This window comes from Delphinapterus leucas, chromosome 13, assembly GCF_059928025.1.
Source record: "Delphinapterus leucas isolate spDelLeu-1000000601 "Yukka" chromosome 13, BTC_Dleu_Yukka2, whole genome shotgun sequence".
Taxonomy (NCBI): domain Eukaryota; kingdom Metazoa; phylum Chordata; class Mammalia; order Artiodactyla; family Monodontidae; genus Delphinapterus; species Delphinapterus leucas.
Window position 1 is genome coordinate 56,626,305 of NC_143141.1, and position 23,976 is coordinate 56,650,280.

Consider the following 23,976-nt stretch of genomic DNA (forward strand, 5'->3'; position numbering starts at 1 on the left):
GGAGGAAGGTGATCTCCATGTCTTACTCTTCTGCCATCTTGAAGGTTCCCCCCTCTAACAGATGTTTTTTTTTTTATGGAAACCTTAGGGTTTTCTATGTATAGTATCATATCATCTACAAATAGTTACAGTTTTACTTCTTCCTTTCCAATTTGGATGCCTTTCATTTCTTTTTATTATCTGATCCTTTTTTTCCTTTTTTTTTTTTTTCTTTTTTTAAGAGACGGGGTCTCGCTATGTTGCCCAGGCTGGAGTGCAGTGGCTATTCACAGGCGCGATCCCACTGCTGATCAGCACGCGAGTTTTTTGACCTGCTCCGTTTCCGACCTGGGTCGGTTCACCCCTCCTTAGGCAACCTGGTGGTCCCCCGCTCCTGGGAGGTCACCATATTGATGCCGAACTTAGTGCGGACACCCGATCGGCATAGCGCACTACAGCCCAGAACTCCTGGGCTCAAGTGATCCTCCTGCCTCAGCCTCCCGAGTAGCTGGGACTACAGGCACGCGCCACCGCGCCTGGTTCTTATCTGATTCTTGTGGCTGGGATTTCCAATATTATTAAACAGAAATGGCAAGAGTGGGCATGTTTGTCTTGTTCCTGATTTTGAAGGAAAAGCTTTCAGCTTCTCACCATTGAGTATGAGGTTAGCTGTGGGTTTGTCATAAATGGCCTTTATTATGTTGAGATATGTACTCTCTATACCCACTTTGATGAGAGGAGAAGATCTCCTCCTCACAGGAGACAGCAAGTTTAGACAACTCTTTCAAGGTGTTTTGAAATAAAGTAGAACAGAAGAATGAGGCCATGGCTGAACAGGGTTGTGAGGTGGAGGGAAGATTTTAAAGATGAGGGATAGACCTGCATGTGTCGTGGATCACTCAGTCAGCATCCAGTAGATCACACCACTGTGGGGCAGAAATTTCGTACTTACTACTTTGCCACCCCAGGTTTGCCTACACTTATGTCTTGTCCTTTTGGCTATAGCCAAAAGGAATGTCACATGGCACCAAGCCTGATGACCCTGTAGATGGGAGTCTCTCAGGGTGAATACCTAGGCTTCCCTGTAGGGGACAGTATTTCTGACCAGCACGTTGTATAGCTAGTCTGGAATGATCTCTTTCTTTAAAGGAAATGATATATTTTTAAATTAATATAAGCAAAACACCTTTTGTGTCCTTTCTTCTGGGGTATTATAGTCTCCTCTTCATAGCTGTATAGCAATATCAGTATTGATCATAATGCCTTGCTCTTTATATACTTCCAAGTCCCTTCACAGTCATATGCCATTCAAATCTCTCAACCTCCTTGAGGTTACAAGGGTAAATATTATTTTCCTCATTTTACAGCTGAAGCCCAGACACGTTAGACAGAGACTTGACCAAAGTCACAGAGGAAGCTGGTATTAGGGCTCAGGTGTCCTGATTCAAGGCCAATGATCTTGATCTTGTTGGGTTGCCTGTGTGGCCAGCCTACTCCAAAGTCTGAGGTGTAAAAGAAGATGTTTTGTCTACACTGAGGTTCCTGGCAGAGTCTGGGACTCAAGAACCCTGTGTATGATCCATACACGGTGGTGTGACGGATGTCGTTCGGGGTCAAATCAGTCGTGATCAGGAAGCTTCAATGCAGGCAGAAGACCCCGCCCAGAGAGCAGTCAGACCAACACAACATCTGCCCCATGGGGACTCGGAGGCCAGAGAGTAGGGTGACAGCCAGCCCAGTGCCTCCGTTCCCAATCCACTTGCCTCTTTTCACAAATTCTCCTCACTCTTACTGTGGAGTTTCTCAAAGTTTTGATAGCAGCCACCCAGTCGTCCTTTCTGAGCTCACTGTCTCTCTCTCCCCTTTCTCAACCTTTTCCTGGCACATCACCAATCAAACTAACTGAGTCACTCGGAAACTGTGAGAAATCACTTCATAAAGAACTGCCCTGGGGAAATGGACAGGTAAAAAGGCTTTAAATGATTTAATCTCATGCTTAATTTAAGAAGAACTATGCCCACAGTATCTCCACTAGTCAGGAAGATAGATGGCAGATAAGTGGACGAGCTGAGCAAGCTGTCAGCACTGGGCATGTAATCTCCACGAGCCCGAGTTTCCCTCTTGGGATGCAAATGGGGCCATGCCAAGGGAGGCGGCTCTCTGCCTGGCCCTGTGGAGAGGAGGAGGGACTGGGAATCAAGCCAACCTGAGGTCATAGAGAACTGTGTGACTTTGGGTAAATTACTTATCTTCTCTGAGTTACATCTAGGAAATGGGGGTGACAATACATGTTTAACTTTATCCATTCCACATATTTTATATATATATATATACACACACACACACATACATACACACACACATACATACCAAGTGCCAGGCACCATGCTAAATTTGGGGGATACTCAATAGGACCAGTATGTCAGGAACACCACCGGGCAAGGCGAAATGGCGAGCAGACAGCCATGGTAGGGCACGAGCAGGTTCACAGAGGGGCTGGTCAACAAATGTAGTGGCATTTGATGTCACTGTGGTCAGGAATTCTGGAAAGTCAGAATCCCACTCTGCTGATCATTTCTTCTCTCTTCCTCTCAGCCCCACAAAGTTCCCAATGGAAGGAACAGGAGCCAAACAGGAATCAAAATGACAATTACTAGCTGTACCAGTGCAGATCTTGAACAAAAGCTGGGCTGAAGCATGAAGCTTAGACTCTAAGCTGAAAAAGACTTCCTGCTTCCCTCTAGGCCCAAATCCAAAGCTTGTAAGCTCACCAACTTCTGTCTTCTTCTGGGGCTGTATGGAGGAAATCAAGGACAAAGGGGAGTACATCGGCCAGGTTTGTGGAGTAAGATATGGCCAAATCTACTAAGCCAACTTGCCTACCCAGCTGGATGGAGAAAGACAAGCGGTGCACACGACCCACGAATGCACAGCACCTCCGCCCGCTTCTCTATGCTGCTAAAACAGCAGTTCTCCACTTTAGGCTTTCAGGTTACTAACACTCCTCAGAGGAGAGCTAGAAAGAGGGTACACATGGAAGTTATAATTAATTCTCCTTCCTCCTAAACGAGTCAAGTTGGGAATCCAGGAGCCCAATGGGAAACCACTGAACGCTCTTTAGCCAGCTGAGTGACAAAGTAAGAACTGCATCTCTAAGCAGAACCACTGCTGGCTCTCTTCCTCCAGGATCAGCCCAGGGGAACTGTGAGATAGAAAACAGTGAGAACCCCCGGGATGATAGGAGCTATTTTTATTTGTTGTGTCTGGTGGTGACTTTGGCCTGAGGCTACAAGCACTCTGGCTTCTAGCACTCCCTGGGAGGATCAAACAGAACGGGAAGTGTTGGCAGTCTGCTCTTGCTTCTCTACCACCGTTTCCTTGAGTCAGACAGGGCCTTTCCCTATCCTGGTGCCACAGAGGTGAAATCAGGGCAGTGCAGGAGCCCTGAGCTTGAGAGGAGCTGACAAAACCAGGTGGGGAACAACGGGCCTCCTTTCTTAACCCATCTCCTTGCAACCCCCAGGGCTGGTGAATTACTTTCTAAGGAGTGTCTCCTCCTAATGCACTTCTCTCTCTGGGGCTGGAAGGGAGAGTGAAGACCAGACTTGATCTGAGAGGTTTTTTGTAGAATGAGCAGTGATTGACTGTGTTTTATGGGTTGGAGATGGAGCTGCATTATGACTTCAGTGTGTCCTGGGCATCCTTCCTTCATAAAATATAGTAAATATTATTTGATGACCATATTACTATAAAGATTAATATAATCCAGACTAGATTCATTATTATGTAGTCATTATTATTATATTCATTTTTTTCCTTACATTAAAATAAATTAGAAATAACATATTTTTGTGGGCCATTAAAAGTATCATGGACCCTGGGCACCTGGCCTGCTATAGTTATGGATAGGGAATTGTGGTTTCCTGGTGCCTGAGGCTCTCTCTACCTTAAGGTTTATTCATTAGCCATCCCTTGAACCTTTTGGAATCTTCCTGGACTAGGGTCTGGCCCACCCCCATAATTATTGCCTGACATAGAAGCCAATACCTCTAGGAGAAAATGAACCCCAGCCAAAACAGCTGGCCATTCAAAGATCTCATAAAAAAAGAACCAAGTAGAAATATTAGTCATGAACATACAATGTTTAAAATAAAAAACAGAATAGATGGATAAATAGCAGGATGGTTACAACTGAGAAATGAATTCAAAACCAGAAAATGAAATTGAAAAAAAAAAAGCCCAAACAGAAAAAGGAAAGAAATAGAAAATATGCAGAAAAAGTTAGGAGATAAAAATTTTAGAGGTGGAAATGCTAAGATCTGAATAATAGAAGATATCAGAAAGAGAGAGGAATAAAGAGGGATAAGAGAAAATACTTTATAAAATAATAGAGATATATAACTTGAAGTTTAAAACAACAAAAGAACTGAGAAACATCAGATTAAAAGGACCTAGAGAGGGCCAAACAGGAAAAAAATGGAAAAGCTTAAACCTATCCAAGTGCAGGAAGATTTAAGGTTATTAAAGACAAAAATTACAAAAGCCTAGAAAGTTGATCGAGGTGCCTGGATATAAAAGCAATACTCAAAAATCAGTTACACTTCTATATACTAACAGCAAATAACTAGAAAATGCAATTGAAGGGAAGGTATCATTTACAATAGCATTAAAGACTATCAAACACGCAGGAATAAATCTTTAAAAAATACCGTGTACTTATTTGTCAAAATAAAGATTCTCACATAATGCTGGTTTTAAAAAAAAGATATTGATGACCAGGGGAATATTATTAAGAGATATTTAAAAAGCATAAATAAATAGAAAAAAATACTACGTTTATTGACAGGAAAGCTGATTATCATGAAGATGTCAATTCTTCCCAATGTGACGTATAAATTAAATATAATTTCACTGAAAATCCATTAAGAAATTTTTATGGAACTTGAGAAAATAATTCTATTTGGAATTTATTTGAAAAACTATAGGGCCAAGAATAGCCAGGGCATTTTTTGAAGATAATCAAGGAGGGAATTACCTTACTGGATATCAGGACTTATTTTGAAGCTGTTGTGGTTAGGACAGTGCACTTCGCCTGTTGTCCAGGGTTGGAGGGACTGACCAATGTGATAGAACAGAGAACTCAGAAACAGATCCATGCAGAGTGGGACTCTGGTATATGATAGATGTCATACATTCAACCGACAGGGAAAGAGGGCTCGTAAATAAATGAAACTGGAAAGAAATGTATTCTAATTGGAATAGATTAAATCCAATCCCTTCTTTATAATTCATGTGGATTGAGGACTGAAGTGTCAAAAACAAAACTTTAATATGTTTAGCAGAAAATATATGAGTATGTTTTATATCTTGGAGTAGGGAAGGGTTCTTAAAACACAAAAAGCATTGGCTAAAATATGAAAGATGAATAAATTTGATCATATTAGAATTAAGAATTTCTGTTTTTCATGAGGACACCTAAAGAGAGTGAAAAGACAAGTTGTATGCTGGGAGAGGATATTTGCCATATACACAACTGACAAGGATTAGTGTTAAGAATATAAGCCCATGTGCCTAGAGCCCATGCTCTGCAACAAGAGAAGCCACTGCAATGAGAAGCCCGCGTACCGCAACAAAGAGTAGCCCCCGCTCGCCACAACTAGAGAAAGCCCATGCACAGCAACAAAGACCCAATGCAGCAAAAAAAAAAAAAAAAAAAAAAGAATATATTCATATATATAACACAATCATTTAAAATAAGATGTTGGACCCAGTCAACCCTACAGAAAGTTGGGCAAGAGACATGAACAGGGATTTCATAGAAAGGAAACATAAATGGTCAATAAACATATAAAGGGATGTTCAACATCACTGGTGATTGGGAAAACACAAATCAAGACCATAATGAAACACCATTTTGAACCTAATCAACTGGCAACATTTTTTCAAAAGTCTGACAATACCACTTTTGGAGGATGTGAATCCACAGGCACATGCTTGTACATTGCTGGTGGGAGTTTACACTGGTGAAAACATTTTGAAAAAACAATCTTACTCGTTATTTCCTCAAGTTGAAAATTAACATAACCTATGCCCTAGATTTTCACTCACTCACAAATACTCAGGAAACATGTGCAAGAGTATTCATAGCAGCCCTATTCACAATAGCAAAAACTTGGAAACAACCCAAACGTCCATCTACAGAGAGCGGAAGATTATGTTGTGGTATATTCTCACATAGGGGTTAAAATAAAGAAACTTATGATAGACAACGATATGAATAAAAGTCAGCAACATGATACCAAGTGAAAGAAGTGAGTCCCCCCAAATTGCATGCATTGTGACTTTTCATAAAGCTACAATTTTTTAAAACAGCATTTTAGGAATTATGTAGATACAGCAAGACTCTTATAAACGAGTACAAAGATATGAAGAATGCAGGATTCAGGACTATTATTTAATGTGGGGGGAAGGAAAGAAAGGTTATTTATTAAAAGCAACCATATCATTAGACGTAAATTCATAGAGACAGAAGTAGATTCAGTGCTCACTAGGGACCTGGGGGGAAGGGAAGGGATGAGGGTTATTGCTAATGCATATAGGATTTCTTTTCTTGGTGATGAAATGTTCTGGAATTAGAGAGTGGTGATAGTTGCACAACTTTGTGAATATATAAAATCCATGGAATTGAATACTTTAAAAGGTGAATATTATAACATGTGAATTATATCTCAATTAAAAAACAGGGAAAATCTTATAAAACTACAGTAATCAATATAGTGTGTATTGGTTTAAAGATAGACAAATAAATCAATGAATGGTATAGAGTCCAGAAATAAAAATAAATCCACAGATATGTGGCCGATTGATTTTTGACAAAGGTGGAGAAAGAATAGTGTTCAACAAATGGTGTTGGAAAAACAGGATATATGCATACAAAACAAAACTTTGACCAGTACCTTGAACCAAATACAAAAGTTAACTCAAAATGGATCATAGACCTCGATGTAAAATCTGAAATTATTATGAAAGTTCTAGAAGAAAACATAGGAGAAAGTCTTTATGACCTTGGTGTAGGCAAAGATCTTTTAGATACAACACTAGAAACATGCTCCCTTTTATTTTTTTTTTAAAAAAACTATTTTAAAGGGGGAGGAGAATAAATTGGACTTCAACAAAATTAAGAACTTCTCTTTAAAAGATATTTAAGAGTATGAAAAGATAAGTCACAGACTGGGAGAAACTATTTGCAAATCACATTTCAGAGATGGGACTTTTTTTCCAGAATCTATGTAGAAATCTCAACACTCTGTAAGAAGTAAACAAAGAACTCAATAAAAAAATGGGCAAAACATTTCAACAGACACTCTACCAAAGACAATATATAGATGGCAAATAAGCATATGAAAATGTTACACTTCATTAGTCATTAGTGAAATGCAAATTAAAACCACAATGAAATGCCACTACTAATTTCAGTGTGCCTAAAATTAAAAAGACTGATCATATCAAGTGTTGGTGATGATGTAGAATAACCAACTCTCATATACTGCTGGCAGGAATGTAAATTAGTAACACCACTTTGCAAAAGAGTGTGGCCATTTTCTAAAATGTTAAACACATCCTACCATATAACTCAGTCATTCCATTACTAGATATTTACCCAAGAGAAATGAAATCAGATGTATATACAAACACTTGTACATGAATGTTCATAGCAGCCTCATTTGTAATAGCCCCAGACTGGAAACAATGCAAATGTACGTCAACAGGTGAATGGATAAACAAATTATAACATATCCCTACAATGGAATACTACTCAGCAATAAAAAGGAATGAACTATTGATACACACAGCAACATAGACGGATTTCAAAATAACTAGGCTGAGTGAAAAAATCCAACAAGAGGAGTATGTACTTTATGGTTTCATTCACGTAATGTTCTAGGAAATGTAAACTATGTTATAATGACAGGAAGAAGATCAGTCGTTGCCTGGGGATGGGGTAAGGTGGGTAAGAGGTAAGGAATAGATTACAAAGGGGCACAAGGAAACTTTCGGTCATGAAGGATGTGCTCATTAGCTTGATTGTGGTGATGGTACCATGGGTGTAAACATATGTCAAAACTTATTGAATTGTGCACTTTACATATGTGCAGTTTATCGTATGTCATATATGCCTCAATAAACCTGATAAAAATATTTGCCTGGTTTCATAATTGTTCACAATCAGCAGCTGGATGATGGGTGTATAAGGGCTCATTATACCATTCTCTTTGCTTTTGCAAATGTTTTACATTTTCCTTGTTAGAAAGAAAAATGTCCATAACTGTGATGGCTTGAAAATATTTTCACAAATTCTCTGATACTTCTCCCTTCCATAGGTGAAGTCTAATTCCTCTCCCCCTTAAATGTGGGCTGTGCCTATTGACAGGCTTCTAATGAATAGGAACAGAGGATGTGATGGTGTGTAACATCAGAGACTAGGTCATCAATGGCAGTGCAGCTTCCTCCTTGCTCTCTCCTTCTTGGCCCACTCCCTTTGAGGGAAGCCAACCACCACATTGTGAGGACACTCAAAGACACACATGGTAAGGAACTGATGCCTCAGGCTAATAGCATGGCAGTGAACTTAGAAGTGGATCCTCCAGCCCAATCAAGCCTTCAGATTACAGCGCAGCCCATGGCAACTTCATGAGAACTCAGAGCAAGAACCACTCAGCTAAGCCACCCTAGAACTTAAGCCACTATGTTTTGGCATTGTTTGTTAGGTAGCAATAGATAACTAATATACTAACATAAAAAAATCGAAAGGTAAGCGAAAAGTCACCCATATGAAACACGATTGGGTTTGGATTCCTTTTATTTCTTTTTCTTCTCTGATTGCTGTGGCTAAAACTTCCAAAACTATGTTGAATAAGAGTGGTGAGAGTGGGCAAACTTGTCTTGTTCCTGATCTTAGTGGAAATGCTTTCAGTTTTTCACCATTGCGGATGATGTTGGCTGTGGGTTTGTCATATATGGCCTTTATTATGTTGAGGAAAGTTCCCTCTATGCCTACTTTCTGCAGGGTTTTTATCATAAATGGGTGTTGAATTTTGTCGAAAGCTTTCTCTGCATCCATTGAGGTGATCATATGGTTTTTCTCTTTCAATCTGTTAATATGGTGTATCATGTTGATTGATTTGCGTATATTGAAGAATCCTTGCATTCCTGGAATAAACCCCACTTGATCATGGTGTATGATCCTTTTAATGTGCTGCTGGATTCTGTTTGCTAGTATTTTGTTGAGAATTTTTGCATCTATGTTCATCAGTGATATTGGCCTGTAGTTTTCTTTCTTTGTGACATCTTTGTCTGGTTTTGGTATCAGGGTGATGGTGACCTTGTAGAATGAGTTTGGGAGTGTTCCTCCCTCTGCTATATTTTGGAAGAGTTTGAGAAGGATAGGTGTTAGCTCTTCTCTAAATGTTTGATAGAATTCGCCTGTGAAGCCATATGGTCCTGGGCTTTTGTTTGTTGGAAGATTTCTAATCACAGTTTCAATTTCAGTGCTTGTGAATGGTCTGTTCATATTTTCTATTTCTTCCTGGTTCAGTCTTGGCAGGTTGTGCATTTCTAAGAATTTGTCCATTTCTTCCAGATTGTCCATTTTATTGGCATAGAGTTGCTTGTAGTAATCTCTCATGATCCTTTGTATTTCTGCAGTGTCAGTTGTTACTTCTCCTTTTTTCATTTCTAATTCTATTGATTTGAGTCTTCTGCCTTTTTGTCTTGATGAGTCTGGCTAATGGTTTATCAATTTTGTTTATCTTCTCAAAGAACCAGCTTTTAGTTTTATTGATCTTCACTATCATTTCCTTCATCTCTTTTTCATTTATTTCTGATCTGATCTTTAAGCTGTCACTGTTTGCAGATCACATGATACTCTACATACAGAATCCTAAAGATGCTACCAGAAAACTACTAGAGCTAATCAATGAATTTGGTAAAGTAGCAGGATACAAAATTAATGCACAGAAATCTCTGGTATTCCTATACACTAATGATGAAAAATCTGAAAGTGAAATTAAGAAAACACTCCCATTTACCACTGCAACAAAAAGAATAAAATATCTAGGAATAAACCTACCTAAGGAGACAAAAGACCTGTATGCAGAAAATTATAAGACACTGATGAAAGAAATTAAAGATGATAAAAATAGATGGAGAGATATACCACGTTCTTGGATTGGAAGAATCAACATTGTGAAAATGACTCTACTACCCAAAGCAATCTACAGATTCAGTGCAATCCCTATCAAACTACCACTGGCATTTTTCACAGAACTTGAACAAAAAATTTCACAATTTGTATGGAAACACAAAAGACCCCAAATAGCCAAAGCAATCTTGAGAACGAAAAATGGAGCTGGAGGAATCAGGCTCCCTGTCTTCAGACTATACTACAAAGCTACAGTAATCAGGACAGTATGGTACTGGCACAAAAACAGAAATATAGATCAGTGGAACAAGATAGAAAGCCCAGAGATAAACCCACGCACATATGGTCACCTTCTCTTTGATAAAGGGGGCAAGAATATACAGTGGAGAAAAGACAGTCTCTTCAATAAGTGGTGCTGGGAAAGCTGGACAGGTACATATAAAAGTATGAGATTAGAACACTCCCTTACACCATACACAAAAATAAGCTCAAAATGGATTAAAGACCTAAATGTAAGGCCAGAAACTATCAAACTCTTAGAGGAAAACATAGGTAGAACTCTCTATGACATAAATCACAGTAAGATCCTTTCTGACCCACCTCCTAGAGAAATGGAAATAAAAACAAAAATAAACAAATGGGACCTAATGAAACTTCAAAGCTTCTGCACAGCAAAGGAAACCATAAACAAGACCAAAAGACAACCCTCAGAATGGGAGAACATATTTGCAAAGGAAGCAACTGACAAAGGATTAATCTCCAAAATTTACAAGCAGCTCATGCAGCTGAATAACAAAAAAACAAACAACGCAATCCAAAAACGGGCAGAAGACCTAAATAGACATTTCTCCAAAGAAGATATACAGATTGCCAACAAACACATGAAAGAATGCTCAACATCATTAATCATTAGAGAAATGCAAATCAAAACTACAATGAGATATCATCTCATACCAGTCAGAATGGCCACCATGAAAAAAATCTAGAAACAATAAATGCTGGAGAGGGTGTGGAGAAAAGGGAACACTCCTGCACTGCTGGTGGGAATGTGAATTGGTACAGCCACTATGGAGAACAGTATGGAGGTTCCTTAAAAAACTACAAATAGAACTACCATACGACCCAGCAATCCCACTACTGGATATATACCCTGAGCAAACCATAATTCAAAAAGAGTCATGTACCAATATGTTAATTGCAGCTCTATTTACAATAGTCAGGACATGGAAGCAACCTAAGTGTCCATCAACAGATGAATGGATAAAGAAGATGTGGCACATATATACAATGGAATATTACTCAGCCATAAAAAGAAACGAAATTGAGTTAATTGTAGTGAGGTGGATGGACCTAGAGTCTGTCATACAGAGTGAAGTAAGTCAGAAAGAGAAAAACAAATACCGTATGCTAACACATATATATGGAATCTAAGAAGAACAAACAAACAAATAAAGGTCATGAAGAACCTAGGGGTAAGATGGGAATAAAGACACAGACCTAGTAGAGAATGGACTTGAGGATATGGGGAGGGGGAAGGGTAAGCTGTGACATAGCGAGGGAGAGGCATGGACATATATACACTACCAAACGTAAAATAGATAGTGGGAAGCAGCCGCATAGCACAGGGAAATCAGCTCGGTGCTTTGTGACCGCCTGGAGGGGTGGGATAGGGAGGGTGGGAGGGAGGGAGATGCAAGAGGGAAGAGATATGGGAACATATGTATATGTATAACTGATTCATTTTGTTATACAGCAGAAACTAACACACCTTGTAAAGCAATTATACTGCAATAAATATGTTAAAAAATAAAACATGACTGGACATCTTAACCAACCAAACGTTCTATTCAAGTGCCAGCTTCTACAGCAAGTGTCTCCTGCCTAATCCAGACCTCAGTGGTGCCCCTTTGACAAGCTGCTGCAGGCCCTGCTGTCTGGCCCATGAAGTTAGTCCACACTGCCCTGGACTGTGCCAAGGCACAATCTTGTCTCCCCAGAGCCAATATCCGTGTCTCCAGGGAGGCCTGACCATTCCAAAGGCCCTGCTTCCCTTATGACACACAACACTGGGCAGAGCTCATGGAAATAAATTTTTTTTTTTTTTGTGCGGTACGCGGGCCTCTCACTGTCGTGGCCTCTCCCGTTGGGAGCATAGGCTCCGGACGCGCAGGCTCAGCGGCCATGGCTCACGGACCCAGCTGCTCCGCGGCATGTGGGATCCTCCTGGACCGGGGCACGAACCTGTGTCCCCTGCATCGGCAGGTGGACTCTTAACCACTGCACCACCAGGGAAGCCCCCTAAATAAATATTTTTTGATAGATAGAAGACAGGGAATCCAAACAGTACTGTTCTTCACTTCATTCAAATTAGAGAACGAATAGACATTCCCTTTGAGAATACTCTCTCTCTCTAAAGAATGATGAAACAAAAAGTCAACAACCTTCAGAGGTTAGAATTTTCATCACTGTTTTACAGATGAAGAAACGGAACCTCAGAGAAGTGAAGTAACTATCCCACGTTTGCACATCTAGAAAATGGCAGTATCAACACTGGAGTCAAGTCTGGGCACTGGTGGATTCTCCACGCTGTTGGGGGAGGTGAAGCCCACCAGTTATGGACTAGTGTGTGCAGTATCATCCCTCTGGTCGTGTTGCTCCTCTCCACCAAGGATAACCTACCCGATCCTCTGAGCCTCTCCCTGCCGAACTGCCATCCCCACTTCCTCTCACTGCACTGCCTTCCGGGACCCCTCTGACCCATCACGCTCTTCCCTCCTGAACGTAATCCAGCACTGCTGGTATCCAGCACTGCTTTCTGAAGGTATTATCCCTTTCCTTGTGTGAGCAGACTGGGTATATGTAGCCCCTCCACCCATGGAGCAGGAAATGCATCTCGGAGATTTACCCCCAGTGGCAAGTGCTTACTGTGCCCTGGGTTATTGGATGACACTGTGGAGAATATGGTCCCACAGCCCCCCTCTTAGACGGTAGGACTCTGATTTCACATAAGTGGAGACGTCACAGCCCAGACCCCGTGGCTGCAGTCAGGCACCTCCAAGGCGGCTGCCAGGTCCAGACCATCCGGCTAGGCTGCCCGCAGGGCGTCGGTTCCACCTAGTCCATGCCTCTGTGGGGATGGGATTTCTGAACATACTGGAAGGACCACATAGTTTTGCACCAGAGCTGCAGAGGCAGGGTGGAAGGCCCCCCTCCTACCGGCTTCCTCTCCACCCAGGCCTGCAAAGCCCAGGGCCCTGGGGAGTCAGGGGTGGGGGATTAGCCAGAATGCAGGCTCGAGTGGGAGCGAGGGAGGTGCCATCTCTGCCGCTGTCCTCAGGGCTGCAGGAGCCCTTTGGTATCCCCAGGCCAGAGGCACAGGCTGCCCAGGGCTTCTCCTCCCAAACCAAGAAACTCTCCTACAAGGGACACAGCTCCTCCAGGTCACACAAAGGAGGAAACCACACAAAGCCATCACTGTGACCTTGTGGCCCAGAGACAGGCGGGGGGGGGGGGTCACTCACCAACATCATCAACAGCATCACCTTGTAGGTGGGAGGGGCTGGAGAAACAAAGGCATGAAAGGACACAGTCGCTACCCTCAGAAACATGATCTAGTCAGGGAGGTAGGTGCAATGTTAAAAAAAAAAAAAAAAGAAAAGTATATATTTTTAAGACAACAGCTAAGGGTATAAATTCAGATGGCCACTGTGCCCATGGGGACACCAGGAGCTCAGAGCAGGGAGAGTGACAGTGGGCTGCAGAGGTCAGAGGCTGACCTGAGGCTAGGAGCACGGGAGCCTGCGGTGCAGGCAGGGCTGAGTCCAGCCCTGATTGTCTCGGGCAGCTAGTGAGGCAGTGTGACCATGGGCACGTTCGTGGACATTTCTGTACTTTGGTTTCCTTGTCTCAAAAACTGGGATGTTAATAATGCCTACTTCATTACACCGCTGTGAGACTTCTGTGAGATCGTGTGTATGATAAGCACCTAAACAGCAAGGTCCACGATGTGTGCAATCCACCCTTCTACCACACTGGTGCCAGGTGAGGGCTCTGTAGCGGGTTGCTGCTGCCACTACTTATAGCACAGGTGGCCCTCGGTCTTGAAGGATGGGGGAGCACGCCATGAGAGTGGGCTGAGCAAAGATGCAGAGGCAGGACGTATCTAGCAAAGAACAAACAAGTACATCATGTTCCACGTGGGTAAGTCTTCAGGAGGGGTTAGGGATCTGCTTGGGATCTCCCAGAGATTCCCAGGCAGAGGGAGCCTAGGCCCTCCATGTAACAGCTGTGCCCTTTTCCCTGGCCCATGCTGGTACCAGAGGGCCCCAGTCCTTCCTTCCAGAGAAGGGAAAAGCAGAAGCAGGAGGTTAGGAGGAAGGCTGGGCCCAGCATTGGTCCACCGACTCCTGAGGCTAAGCTCCACCCTGCTCTGCTGAGGAAAGACTTCACAGAGCCTGGGGTCCAGCTGGGGAAGATGAACAATTAGGTAAGCAGAGAAAGCCAACCGAGAGATGTGCAGGATGGTGAGGAAATAGCCGTCAGGGCCGCGGGTGCACACGTATACAGGCTGATACCCACACATATGTATTCCCCCCCACGCCCAGACATGGCTACAGAGAGGTCCACCAGAGCAGGGACACGAGCACAGAGGAACACACTGGCATCATATGTGCACACGAGCAGTACAGAGATGCACACATCTTCAAGATGCTCCTTGAAGGAGCTTGAGTGCTACCTTCAAGGGTAAGAAGGGCTTTCCTGGGCTGCCGTCTTGAGATGTGTGTTTTGTTCGATGCCCAAGGGTGGCTGGCTTAACCAAGGGAGGTGGCGTGGGGCTGAAGTCCAGCCCCTATCCCTGCTTCCCAAGCTGTGGACCTTAATTTAGGGCTGTGTCCACCAGGAAGAAAAGGCTCCTTTTTCCTTGTGTAAAAGCATCACTTTGGGCTTCCCTGGTGGCGCAGTGGTTGAGAGTCCGCCTGCCGATGCAGGGGACGCGGGTTCGTGCCCCAGTGCGGGAGGATCCCACATGCCGCGGAGCGGCTGGGCCCGTGAGCCATGGCCACTGAGCCTGTGCGTCCGGAGCCTGTGCTCCGCAGCGAGAGAGGCCGCAGCAGTGAGAGGCCCGTGTACCGCAAAAAAAAAAAAAAAAAAAGCATCACTTATTCAGCAAGCCATACAGCCCTGGGACTGCATCTCCTGCTAAGGGTAGCTTTTTCCTATTTGTACAGATTCCCAGTGCGCCAGTACTGCTTCTGCACCTGCCTTGTTCACAGCTGAATCCCCAGCACCCAGCGTGATGCCTGGCAGGTAACAGGTGTTCAATAAATACTTGTTGAATGAACAAAAGGTGCATTCAGAGTGTAGGCCCAAGTGCACACACAGGGGCACACACATAACACACACACACAGACTTACAAACAGGGATCCTCCCAGAAGCAGGAACAGAGAAGGAGAGTTGCAGGCAGAGGAGCGCTGACGGGGGGAAGCATGGGCAGAACCTGACTCTTCAGAGGAGGCAGGGAAGGCAGTCAGGGAGTGGGGATATTGGGACAACAGGAGGAGAGGCCCAGAGTGGGCTATGCACCCCAAATCCAGGAAGCTGCAGGAAAAATCCCTTGCTTGTGTGTCATGCTTTACGGTTCGTAGATGACTTTCCCAGCTCCCTTCACGTTTGACAGAATGAAGCCCGGAGGGGAAGGAACGAGCCTGAAGTCACAGTCTCTCCTGTCTGCGCCCAGTAAGTGTGTACGATTGTGCCAGAAAGGCCTCCGTGTGCCAAGCGTGGAGGACCTTGAACACCAGACTAAGACATTTGCACTGAGGAATAAGGAGCCATGGGTAGCTTTGGAGCCCTGTGGCCACCACACCCACAATTCACAACATAATCCTTGTGCCTCCAGAGGCCTAGAGACTAAGATACCCTATTCCCGTGTAACAGACAATAAATCCTAGATAGCTTTTTAAAAAATAGATGCTCTGTGACATCGATGTACACACAGACACGGATCCACATGAGCCCGCACAGAGGGACGCATACACAGAGACTCCCAGGAAACGGTGCTGTTGACCAGAACCTCCTCTGCCATCACAGAGGGGCCTCTGCCTGCACCCTAGAGCACAGACAGGTGCTCACAGGAAACACAGAGGCCCACAGGCAGGCCACAGACAGCACAGCAGGGGGCCCTTTGGTTTGGGTGCATGGGGGCATAGGGGTGGATTGACCGTTTGTCCTTCTGTCTCAGAGGTGTCCATGAGAAGCTTATAAGGCGGTCAGTGAGCCAGACCCTTGGCCCTGAGCTCTCTTGGGCGAGTCCAGGCCCTTCCCTGTAGCACAATGTGTCTCAATCCCTTGGGTTGAACTTCAGCTTCTGCTTTGCCAAGTCCTTTCCCAGTCTTGGTATCATCCGAGCCTCGGCCCAGCCCTGAGAGGCAGTAATATTATCTCCCCTGGAAGCGGAGAAGACAGACCTGGCCTGACCAAGGGCAAGCGGTGAGCTAGCAGGCCTGTACCCCTGAGCTAAGCTCCCCGGTGCAAGGCCTTGCTCTTGAAGGGCTCTTCCAGACCCTCTACTCTCCTGTCTCCCAAACCCCTCCGGTGACAAGCCTCACAGAAATGCTACAAGGACGTGGGGTGAAGTCTGTGGTGGGTGGAGGATTTGCAGGAGAAAGACCCAGACACAGGGGTCTCTGCAGGAGCTGAGAAGAGCAGAAAGGAGGGAGCTCAGACGCCCTCTCTCCATCCCTCCTTTCTACTCCTCCATCCCCTAGGACTCACATGCTTAGGACTGGGAAGGGACTGTGGTGACCTGCCCCCCTCAGGCCTCAGCACTTTGGGGTGCCCTGCAGGGTGGAAAGGTGATTAGCACCCACATGCACATCATTTGTATAAGGCCAGTGGTCAACTTGATGTTGGCTATACTCCAGCAGGCGAGACTGAAGTTAGATGTGAAGAAGGACTTTCTGTCCCTGAAGAGGAAATAGTCTGTGGGTCCAAGGAGAAGAGGCAGGAGTCATGATTCTGAAATTTATTAGGACAGACCAACTAGGGTTGGGGTGGGAGGTGAGGCCTGTGGACTGTCATCTAATTCTCTGGCTCTCAAAACTTGCTGATAGAAATGATAACAAGCACCATTTGCATTGCACATCTCTGTTAACAAGCTACTGTCAGCTATAGCTCATTTCTGTCAATTAATGGATCCATCTGGGAAAAAGAATGGTATAGAGGATCAAGAGACTGAGCCGTGAGTGGCTGCCTACAGGCAAATGTAACTCCATCATGTTCTCATTGTTTGGCTTGGGGCCAGTCTTTTAATTCCTCTGAGCCCCAGTTTTCCCGTTTGTAGAATGGGGATAAAAAGTGGTACCCAGCCCCCCGGACTTGAGGATTAAAGGAAGTTGTTAGCATGATGCCTGGCCCCCAAGGGAGTTCAGTACCTGCATCAATCAATTAATTGATTGATGCCCTCTCTCCAAATATAACGTTGGCTGCAAAATTGGCTTCAGTCCTCTCAGAGGCCCTGGGGACGTCGGTGCCCGAGGGTGACCGTTACCATCCCCAGTGCAGAGCTACAGATCCCAAGACTCCAAAAGAGCGAGTGACTGCCCCGATCACATCGCGTAAACCCAGGGCCCTCGCCCGTATCCTCTGTTCTTTCCCTGTACTGTTTGTTGATCCTGCTGTCCTGTCATGCAGCACCTGGGGCGGGTGTGGAGTGGGGATGCTGGGAAGGAGGGTGGGAGGAGGCCCCTTAGCTTCAGAACTGGGTGCTGCTCGGCAGTTACTATACTCACACAACACAAAGTCTGGTCACATCTCCTCTGATGCAGATTTAAAAGCGGATCTATGGTTACATAAATGAGAAGGGGGTTGAAAGGGGCGTGAGGGAACTTTCTGGGGATGTGGGGGAGATACTGGACCATTTGGGTGGTAGCTGCACCCAAATTGTCAAAAATGGTCAAACTGAGATGTGCATTTTATTGTATGTTAATTTATCAAATGGTACCAAGTTTTGATATGGGGGCTCTTTGAGCTCAAAAGGGGCTCAACTTGCTCTGCAGTGGGTATAGGGACCCCCGCTGGAGTAGAGATGCCACCCGCATCTGCTGGCAGAATGCACACACAAGCACACACGAACACACACAAACCCAGATGCGGGAAAGTGATGGGGAAAGGGCTGGGAAGCGTAGGCACTAGAAGCTGGCCTCCCAAGGTCTGCTCCAGGCTCCTGTTTGCCCCGTAGAGCCCAGCACCGTTGAGGGCACCAGAAGCATGTGGGGTGGGAGTGGGGGCGGAGAAGAACATGCCCTGAGCTGCAGCTGGAGTCAACTGGCCGTCACTCCAACTTCACTGCCCCCCGGCCATTTTCTGGGCCTCCCCTTCCTGGGAGCCCTCCAGACACCCTGCTGGGCTGAATCGGCTCTCTGTCTAGGACCAGGGCATTCATCCACGAATTGAGATGCTGGAGCTGAGTCAGAGGACAGGGGAAGCTTCAAGGACGTGAGGGCGAGCACGCTGGTGCTGCCCACGCCTCCCAGCCCGCCCAGGCCCCAGCAGCGGTCCAGCCACATCCCGGGCTGCCCTGGCAAACCCTCCATGCAGAGCCCATGACCACACAGGCTCCTGGGTGGCCCATGCTGCCCTCACCACAGCCTGCCCGCTGGGACAGAGGGAAGGACCCTGGGCCTGGCTAAGGAGGAGCTGGTGCAGGGTGAGATGCTGCCGGTGGGGGTGGGCTGTGGGGGTGTGGGGATTGAGCTCTCAGGGTTTTAACATCTGTTCTTGGCATTTAAAAAAATTTATAAGATGCATCATGGAGGAAAAAAAATTGGAGAATCACCTGCTATGCTGGCTTATCCAGACTGTTTATTCACTTATTTTCCCAACAAAGTATTTAACTGGAAGCTTATTCTCTGCAATGTTCTGTACTAAGCACTTAGACTCTATACAAAGATGGATAATAGAATCTTCATTTTCATGGTGTTTACAACCCAATTAGGGAGGCAGACAGGTAACAACTCACAATAGTGAAAGAAAAGGAAATCAGTGCTAACAAGATGTTATAAGCAGCTAGCAACAGGGGTCCAGTATTGGGTCAATTCGAGCTGGAGGACTTCAGGGAAGGCTGAGAAGGGAAAGAAAGTCTGGGTAGTGTGGACCGGAGCCGTGAAAGCTGAGTGTACCCCGTGAGGGGCCCAGCATGAGCAGAGATGAGGAAGGCTGGAAGGGTGCACTGGGATCTCAAACAGCTGAACCTCTACAGATGGTGGGTCTGGCTGACGGATGGGGACCTCAGGAGGTCCACCAGTCCACTCCAGGATGAGGAGGCCAGCTTACCTTGGGACCCCCATCTCCCTGTTTGCAGTTGATTGGATCAGGTTAGGTAGCTGCTCCAAGTCCTGTCCATGAGATGGGCTGGCAAGAACTCTCTGCCCAAGGAATATTGGGACTGATTGGGTCAATAGATCTTTTCCCTGTGCCAGGGGGTGGTGAGTGTTAAAGTAGCGACAGAGAAAGGAAAGGTTATTGGTTTGCGGTGAGAGTGAAAGGAAGAAGGCCAAGAGGGAGGAGAAGGAGGGCGAGTCCTTCTGTGGCAAAAGCTGAGCTCAAGTGCTGAGGAGGCCATGAGGTGGCCAGGCTCTGAGCCCCTAAACTGTACTCCAGCCTCAGGAACCCTGACCCTGTGTCCATCCACCTTGGTCTTTCTTGGTGGCTTTTCCTGGTTTCTGCCAGGTCTAGCCACGTGGCTGAGGTTTGCGTTGCCCAATTTCCCTGTGTTCCTACCCGCCTCCCCACCCCTGTTGCAGGAGGCCACCTGATCTTTACAACAAACACCGTAATGAAACAAGCACCTTGGACAGCAGGCTGAGAAGCTGGAGTTCTGTAGGCAGCGAGGCACTTGGAATATATTTTGAGCTGTTTAGGAAGCAGTATGGAGAGTGGGATAGAGCAGGCCAGGGCTGGAGGAGGGGACAGCAGTCTGGAGGCTCTCTCTGGGCCCGGCAGAGAAGACCTGAAGGGGAACGGGGCAGTGGCTGTGGGGTAGAGCCCCGTGCATGGACTTCACAGAGACCTTATGGAGGTCAAATCAATCAGATCTGCAGTCAAAGACCCCTGGGTATAGAAACAGTCAAAGACCCCTGGGTATAGAAACCATGAGGAGGAATGGGTTTGGGAGAGAGACTGGGTTGAGTGGCAGCACCTTTTATGACATTCAGACGGAGCTCAGGAGGGAGATCTGCATCAGGACATGGAAAGATGGCAGGTGTGACGAGCATATTTTCAACCACGAAGCACGACCAACCTCTCAGGTGGGATGAGATGAAGCCGTAAGCTGAGTGATGCTGTTTGGAACTCTGCCCCTCCTCCTGGGTCTAGATAAGGAGTTCCCAAAGGGTAGAGGCACAAAGACATCCAAATGTGATTGAGATGACCCAACAAAAGAGTGGGCAACAGACTCGAACAGGAACTTCACAAAAGAGGACATCCCAGCCAGCCACCAAAAAACACATGAAAATGCACTCACCAGGCCCACCTCTAACATTTACGGGACCCAGAGCTCATAAGTCTAGTGACAGCCCAATTAACATAAATTTCAATATTTCAGTTATAAACTGAGTCAACAAACTATTAAGTGAAATGTATTTTATCCTCCTAACTCCACAAATGCACATTCACAGTGACCTGGAAGACCAGGTTCAAACTGAGAACTTTCAGATTCCTGGGAGCTCATGCCCGAATGTGGTGGCCTGAGGCCCCAGTCCCAGGCCCTCAGTCCACTCTCGTCTTCTTGCTACTCCCAGCAACATCCTGCATTGCAGAGGACCTCACACGCATCTGGGGACACTCCAGCCTACATGTCCAGTGTCCACCCACAGCCAGCAAACTTGTGCTCTGCAGCCAACCTTGAGATTAGAGATAGTGTCCATGCCTGGTACAGTCCCCCCTGGGAAAACAGGCCTGGGGACGCGGCCCGTGCAGGTTCTGGAACCTGGTCTGGGGACACTGGGGCAAGAAATTCGAGTCCTAAGTACCGGCTTTATCCCTAACTGGATAACTTAACCTGTATAGGCCTCAGTCTGGTCATTATAAGGACTCAATAAAAACCTCCTCTACTAGGTTGCTATGAGGTAAGAACATTATGTAACTCTAAATCCTCATTCAAATGTTAGTCCAATAAATTTAACGGTGCTAGACTGGGCACTAACCTGACAGCTTGGACCGGGCCTGTGGGGTGTCACCCGGCATGGTGACAAGCTGAGAGGGGGCAGGGCTCCAGCCGAACGCCTCTTGCAGCCCCACTGGGGAAGGGAAGGAGGCAGCTAACCGGCACCCGCCACAGCCCGAGGGCCAGATGGGCAGGAGCCTCCGTGCCCCCCGCCCCCCTCAGGCCCCAGGCCGATGCACGGCCTTGGCTAGGAGGCCTGACTGGACTTGGAGCTCTGGCCCTGGCCATGTGTTTGGTAACAGGATTCTGGCCCCCGCAGCGTATCTGCCAACTGGGCTGGCTTACAGCTTGGGGAGGGCGGTGTGTGTGCCAGAAGCGGGGAGACCTATTTTTGCTTTAGCCACAGGCCAGTGGGCCGAAAAAAAGGTTAAATTAAGATGACTGTTTTTTTCTTAGCATCTGAAGAGTGCAACTCGTTTACTTTTTAACAGAAGTGATTAGAGAATCTCTTCAGGGAGAACAAGGAATCCGAAACGTGTGTAGGTCTGCATGAGGCAGGCGAAGTGGGAGACAAGGTAAAGGGTTGTGGACGGAAAGAGAAGGCAGGGAAAAGGGAGGGAGAAGGACAGAGGGAGAGAGGGAGGGGAAAAGGGAGCGAGGAAGAGAGAGCCAGGACAGACAGACAGAGATACACGGAGAGAGAGGACAGAGGCAGAGACCAAGGGAGACAGCTGGACAGAGAAAGGAAAGATTCGGTGGGTCTGAGGACCGCATCGCAAGGGGTCAGGAGGTGATGCGTATTCAGACGTGACGTCATCCTGGCTAGGCACCATTCTAGCTCCTCAGTTACTCCTCTCTGCAGCCCCACATTCTCAGTGAACGAACCCGAGCAGTCCATCAAAGAGGAAGCTATTCTTTATCACCCCAAATACTGTCTCAAGCCAAGGGGGCTCACTCTCCTCCACTGTTCCTGTCATTTCCCTGAACAAGGGCAGGAAGAGTGTTAACCTGGGGAAGACTCTGGTAGACGGCACCCAGCCCACCTCGTGGTGAAGACAAACAAGGAAAGGTATCTTCTTCCAAAGAACTTTCCAGAACAGCAGGGTCCCAGGCCCAACCGGGGCAGACCTAACACCTGGGCCCAGGGTCAGCTATTACCCGAGATGAGATTTGAGAAACGCCGAGGAGACAGCCTTACCCCAAAGCATCTCCTCCACTGCCTGTGAGGGCTTTGACCCTGACAGCAAGGTAACGGCCCCCAATAGAGCCAGAGTCTGGAAGCCTAGCTGGGGGTCCCCAGCAAAGCTTTCCAAGTCCCGATTTCCCATCCTAAAGAGGGGTAATGTTCGTTTCTTGCCCATTTCCCAGCATTGCTGTGAGAACCAAGCTACCAAAGGACGCGCAAGATCATAGCCCGGAGTTTGAATCTGACTCTGCCACTAACTAGCCAGGTGATTCTGTTCCCTTACCTATAATAAGAGAGAAAACAGAGTTGTTGTGACAACAAAGAAAAGTAATGTTTGTAAATATCTTGCACAAATTGGCAGCCAATAGAAAGTACGTCGGTACTTCCCCTAATGTAAGCTGTAAAACTAAAACATTATTATGATTCCTTTGTGTGTAGGGACTCATATCACCCTCTGGACCCCAATGCATATATTCCTGGGAGGGAAACACACCTAACCTGTGGTTAACATCTTTTCACAAATATTTTCCAATAGGATGGGCAGTTGAGAGCAAGTTTCTGATTTTTTTTTTTCAGGAAATGAAAATAATTTAATCATGAAATATCAGCTTGGTAGTGATTATCAGTATCGACTGGTAATTAACTGTGTTATCCCAAAAGCCCAACAAGTCCTAATTAGTATGAAAAGGATATTGAATTCATTAATGATTTATACAACTATTCTGAGCATACAAATAATCTCTGGTTTTATACCCACGACATTTCAGAATTCTGTAAACCGTGAGGCATTCAATGCGATTAATGTGGCAGTAATGTGTACTACAACACAGCACAGGGAAAGTTTGATAAAGATGGGTCAGAAATTGGTCCAAGGCTGGGCACTGTCTGGGTTCAACCAGGTAAGCAGTCAGTTCTTCGCCTGGCAAAATCTAACACATTCGTTAAGACTCAACCCAAATGTCACCGTTTCAGTGATGCCTTCCCAATCAGGGAGTTGTCCCACCAGTCTTCATCTATAACCATTCTATTGCATTTCTCACATTTTACGGCAATTATTAGTCGCATCCTCTACCAAACTGAATTCTTTGAGAGCAAGAATTGCATCACATTCGACTCTGGATCACCAGCCCCTGGCATGGTGCCTGGTCCAGAAAAGGCACTCTAGGTTAATTGAATAAATACCCAGGCTTGCCTCCCTTCCGGGGAAACCAGAAAATAGAAAGATGTAACCTCTGAGAGGATCCCCTCGTTATCAAAACAAAAGCCCTTTCGCTTTTGTAGTCTTTACAAATTATGAGTTTGTATGCCTATCATTTCATTTACACGTCAAAATCATCCCATGCGGTAGATAAGAAAGGTACTGTGCCCCCTGTGACAGCTGAGAAAAAGAACTAAGAAAGGCTAAAGGATTTACTCAAGGTCACACAGCTAGTGAAGAGCTGAGC

General features: G+C 45.7%; 1 non-coding gene across 1 annotated transcript; it reads right to left on the reverse strand.

Moving 5' to 3' along the window:
• Positions 1-218: 218 nt before the first annotated feature.
• On the reverse strand, positions 219-520 carry LOC149747760 (signal recognition particle RNA). The gene has a single exon (XR_016387432.1).
• Positions 521-23,976: the final 23,456 nt, after the last annotated feature.